Raw genomic sequence first — 5,573 nt, 5'->3', positions numbered from 1 at the left:
GAAAATGTAACTACAAATGTAATGTTATGGCTGGTAGGTGACTTGGGAGAGGGAAGGAAGCAACAGTACAGCCATGGTTGCTGGGAAGGCTGCTTGAGCCAAGGGCAAAGCATCTCATCTCCAGTAGAATGATGAATTATGTTCCATTTGGCAAGCTCCATTCTTAAAACTGAGCTTTGGATAAATCTTGGACTATAAAGTTGAAGGTTGTAATATTTAGCAAAACCTTGGAGTGGAGACTTCTGGGTTCCTAATTTAAACCATATTGGAATGCTTTGGCAATCAATGAAACTGAGGATAAAACTATGATCCTCTTCCTGAAATTGAGTAGCCTGATCAGTTGTCTGTACAGGTGGCTTCCCACCACTGGATGGCAGAACCAAAATCATCCTCAGGAAACAAGTCTAGGTCTAATAATTTATAGATGACTCCAGGACTCCGGAAATCTGAGGCATAGAACATACCATGTTAGGCTGAAACATTTATGAAAAAGATAATATTATTTAAGATTGTATTTATTTATTTTTAGAGAGAAAGAGAGAGAAACATCAATGTGCAGTTGCTGGGGGTCATGGCCTGCAACCCAGCCATGTACCCTGACTGGGAATCAAACCTGTGACACTTTGGTTCGCAGCCCGCACTCAATCCACTGAGCTACACCAGCCAGGGCTTAATAAACCCTTTACTGTTTGGGCCAGTTGAGTCAGGTTCTCTGTTACTTGCAGTTGAAAGTCTCCTGATTACAGCAAGTCAAACTAAATGGTTTACCTGGGGATACAATTTACAATTAATTTATATTGAAGAGCAAACATAAAGGTACATTGCTTAAAATCAGAAATTCCTGATTTTTACAAATTAATTGTAAACTGTACCCCCAGGTAAACCATTTAGTTTGACTTGCTATAATCAGGAGACTTTCAACGGCAAGTAACAGAGAACCTGACTCAACTGGCCCAAACAATAAAGGGTTTATTATCCCCTATAAAAAATGCACAGCTCCAAAGTTGGTTAGTTTAGTAACTAAAACACATCATCAAGAATCCAGGGTCTTTCTAGCTTTCTATTATGCCTTTTTAGGGTAGCAGCCTCATCTTCAGGCTGGCTCTTGTCCTATCACAAGATGGCTGCACAACTGCCAAGCTTCCTAGTTTAATTCAACAACATCCAGTGGCAATGAATTCATTCCTCATTGTGTTTACATTTTTTAAGACCCGGTATGTTTCCCCAAGTCCCCTCAGTTGGAGCCCTTCACATCGCACAGCCAGAATGGTACCATGCATCTACACCTCAATGAATCACTAGCAAGCTTAAAGGGAACACCTTGAGAGACTTAGACAAATCAGGACCTAAAACTGAGTGACTGGGGGCTCCCGAGACAAAAATCAGGATTTTGCTAACACGGAAGAGGGTGCAACCACATCTGTCAGGCAGAATTATAATTATATCTGATTGAATATTGGAAACATATGCCAAAGTTGATTATTTTCATTAAGATTCATTTTTAAGCCATTGTTTCTGGCAAAAAATTTATTAGCAAGAATAATAATCTATAAAGCTCAGTCCTAGTACATTGCAGTAAAGCCATATTCTTTGCAGAATATGGTTTTAATTCTTAATTGCAGCCATTTAGTCATTAAAATTCAAGTTCAAACGAAGCAGGCATAGAACATCTCTCTTTGTAGTGCCAAAAATGGTTATCTGATCAATTAGAAGATCAGTCCTATCAACACTGACCCTCAGGAGCTATTAAAAGTTTCCTATGAGTATAATTACCTGGACACTCAGTATTCAGGTTCATGACTATAGAACCACAGGTCAACAAAAGGTCAATATCAACTGCAAATAACTTTTGTCCTTCCTGTCTTTATAAGGAAACAGAGAGCAGGATACATGTCAATAGCAGTTGTATCAGACACCAGCATCAGGACTCACCTGGTTTTGTTCAGGCGCCCTGTGGGAACAGCATTGGTGTGGGCCCAGACAAACATTGTACAACTGCACTCTGACGGCACCCCACCTGCTCTGCATGCTGTGCCCCTCCTGTCTCCAGCCCCATAGCCTCTCTGTTGAGGCTGAGGTGTGGCACAGACCCCTATTCAGTCCTCACATATACAACCAGAAAATGCAGAAAGCAGTAATGCTCCATGGGGAAAACTTCTGGCCAATAGAAGAAGGGAACTGGTGGATAAATTCTTCCTCCTTTACCCTTGCCCGAGACAGTTTATATCATGGCTTTTTAATGGACAATGTCAACAATATCAAGGCATCCGTTGAATTTAATGACAGAAAACTCTAACAAGTACCTTATATTGGCTCTCCTTCCTTCCTGCCTCACTCTCCTTATCTCTCATGCCTGCTACCTGAGATTGCATGCCCTAGTAAAACAGCAACATATAAAGCTTCCGGCTCTGCTGGGGAACTGAGGTTAAAACCTACCTGCTCCTTGTGTAAAATAGGGGGATGAGAAGCCCAGGCTTATCATTAATAATGGAGAAAACTGACAAAGTTTAAAGGAGACAGTTATTTAATACATATAATAAATAAAATACAATTTGGGAGGGAGAAAATTGCCCTGTTTACAATAGGATAGGTTAAAGTCTGGATCCTTCTAGGAAGAGAGGTAGATTTAGGAGGATGTAGTATGTTCTACTCCTCCTTTTAGCTGTTGTACCTCCTTTATGCTATCTGAAGAGTAGACACTCCCTTACACTTGTTGAGTGAAAAAAGGAGAGGAAGTGACCAAGATATTTTAAGTGGTGAAGGGGATGTATGGTTAGAGAGCAATGTGAAGGCACCGAGTCAAAAGGAAGAGGGCATTGTGCTCACCTCTGCCTGGCTGCTTCTATGATGTTGAGAAAAGTCCCATTACATCTCTGATCTCTACGGCCTCATCTCTAACAAGGAGATGACATTTTACCTATCTTATGGTAAGGTGTAGGCCAGGTAGGTACCTAGAGTACTCTTCACTTCTGAGTGTCGGCGATCTTGATTCCTTCTCTGTAGAATGAGAGTGTTGAATGACATTATCTTTAATGAATTTAGTCATTCTTAACATGCTATGACTTGGAAGTTCTCTAGGCTTTCAGAGAGGTATTGGGCAGGGGACAGAATATAAAGAGAACTGTGTGAATGGGAAAAGCCTAGCCCCGTCTCAGTGTTGAACATTGGATGAGAGTGCAATCAGCACCCGGCTAAGGTCATACGAACCCAGCTGAGCCAGGCACCTTGAGATTGAAAAAAGTCAAGGGCTGGAGAGACCAGACAGTCAATATGTCTGGGAGAACTATGAAGCCAAATCTTGGGTTTCCAGCCTCTGCATGGGAAGAAGTGAATCCAGAAAGAGGTAGGTGCTCATAGAAAATGGAAGGGGGAGCAGTATTGCTGCATGGGAATTTGGTTCAAGGTAAGCCTGAAGAAATAGAATTCAGAAAGTCAGTTCAGAGAAGGAGAGTTGAAGTTTAAGGTCTTGGAGGTGAAAAGTTGCAGTCATTGTGTGGACTGGGAAAATTGCACTTGGAAGTAAGTAAAAAAAAAATCTGAACTCTAAACACAGCCAATCAATGAGCTGTGCAATCTCAGAAAAAAGATTTCACCCTTTGGAGTCCTGTCAGTGGAACAAAGTGCAATTCAACGGTCCTGTCAGTCTTTCGGATTCCACAGCAGTGGGGCAACAGTGGTAGGACTCATGATAGGGTTGTGCCAGGGAAATTCTGTGTAAGAATCAAGAGGCAGCTGTCCATATAAAAATCCTGATGTTTCCCTGCTACAGAGTGCATAAATGCACATGTGTTCCTGCCAGTCCATCTAGCAAAAGGAGGAGGCGGATGGTGGAGATAAAGAGGAAGTGTTACTGTTTCCAAAGTTGACATCAAGGAAGAAGGTGTGTCGAGAATTTGAGAATTTCTGGAATCATTCCCTGGAGCTCATAAGCACATTTTTCACCTACATGATGTGGAGTTACACGATCAACAACTTGATTCTACCAATGAGCGGCGTGTTGCAGAAAGACTCCATGAAGGAAGTTCTAGGGAAGTGCCACCTGCTGGGCCAGGTCACAGAAATGAAAGCAGTCAACATTCCAGGGAAGCCTTCCGATCTCTTTAATGTCTTCCTGGTGGAAATGCCCTTAGCTCCATTCTTTCAAACTGCATGTCTGAAAATACCTTCGGTGAACTCTATATTGAAATACTGTGCAAGTATTACTGCACAAGTGTTACCTGGAGGCATCCTATAAATTCTGTAGGAATCATGATGATGTCACAGCAGAAATTATGTGTCCCATTCTTGAGTCTGAGGCTGACAGATGTGATTTTATCATCACTCTTAACTCGTTCAGCACAGAACTGAGCAAAGATGACCGGAGGCCCTCTACTGGACCTGTGGCAAGCTCTATCCCATGGGGCTGCATCTGCTGGGTCAAGCAGAAGACTTCCAACAGATGAAGAGAGGAGGGAACCACTATGAAATATGCAAGCCTTTGAGGCTGTGGGTGATGGCAGTGGGGGAAAGTCATTGGAGGTTGTGTTTTGAGCATGAGGTAGAAATGACATGCCGGTATTCAACAAGCAGTTCCAATGTGGCTTGTTTTATGCTTACACAAAATCGAAGGAACAAGAAATGAGACACACTGTGTGGATTGCAGAATGCATCTCACGAAGACATTGAACTAAAATTAACAGCTACATTCCTATTCTACAACCCAGCATGGAGCCTTGGAGGCAGAAAATTAAAAATGTGAGGAGGATGCTATTGAGGAAAATGAAAGGAATTGTGTTAGATTATCTAGGTTGCACGGAAGGAAGCCACATGGCCCCTTTGTGAATTGAAGACACACTGGAAGCACATAAAACCAGTCCTGAAACAAAGCTCTCATTCCCCCAGCTCCACCCCCAACACACAGCCTTAAATCTTGCTTCTCCATTTATGTCTCACTCTTCACTGAGCCTTGGACATTAATTTTAATTAACCCTTTGGTACTTTCCCTACTTTTATTTTGTTGTGTTAAAAATCAAATCTAGCCCTGGCTGGTGTAGCTCAGTGGATTGAGCGCGGGCTGGGAACCAAAGTGTCCCAGGTTCGATTCCCAGCCAGGGTACATGCCTGGGTTGCAGGCCATAACCCCCAGCAACCGCACATTGATGTTTCTCTCTCTCTCTCTCTATCTCCCTCCCTTCCCTCTCTAAAAATAAGTAAATAAAATCTTTAAAAAAAATCAAATCTGATAAAAGTATTTTACTCTTACTTAAAAAAAAAAAGAGAAAGTGGTGGAACTTCCCCGGAACACCACAGGACCGCAAGGAACCATTTTTTCCACATTCTTCCTTCACCAGCTTATGGGGTGTGGCTTCCGGGGCTCCACCAGCGCACTTACATCATGTTTTTGCTCTCCTTTTTTCGGCCCCACCCCTGCATGCCCTGGCAACAGAGCAAAAAATTAGTGAATGGCCCTTCACCCAACTTCCCAAATGGACTGCCTTGAGCCACTGCAACAGGCCTCTGCCAAGGGCATCAATTGGAGGGTGACCAGCTACTCCCTTAATGATGAGGGAACTGAGGGTGAGGCTTGGGAGGGA

General features: G+C 42.8%; 1 pseudogene; it reads left to right on the top strand.

Moving 5' to 3' along the window:
* The first annotated feature begins 3,385 nt into the window (after positions 1-3,385).
* On the top strand, positions 3,386-4,821 carry LOC114492178 (annotated as a pseudogene).
* Positions 4,822-5,573: the final 752 nt, after the last annotated feature.

This window comes from Phyllostomus discolor, chromosome 1 (genome assembly GCF_004126475.2).
Source record: "Phyllostomus discolor isolate MPI-MPIP mPhyDis1 chromosome 1, mPhyDis1.pri.v3, whole genome shotgun sequence".
Classification (NCBI taxonomy): Eukaryota; Metazoa; Chordata; class Mammalia; order Chiroptera; family Phyllostomidae; genus Phyllostomus; species Phyllostomus discolor.
Note: the sequence above shows the minus strand (reverse complement) of the source record. Positions and strands in the feature narration are given on the sequence as shown.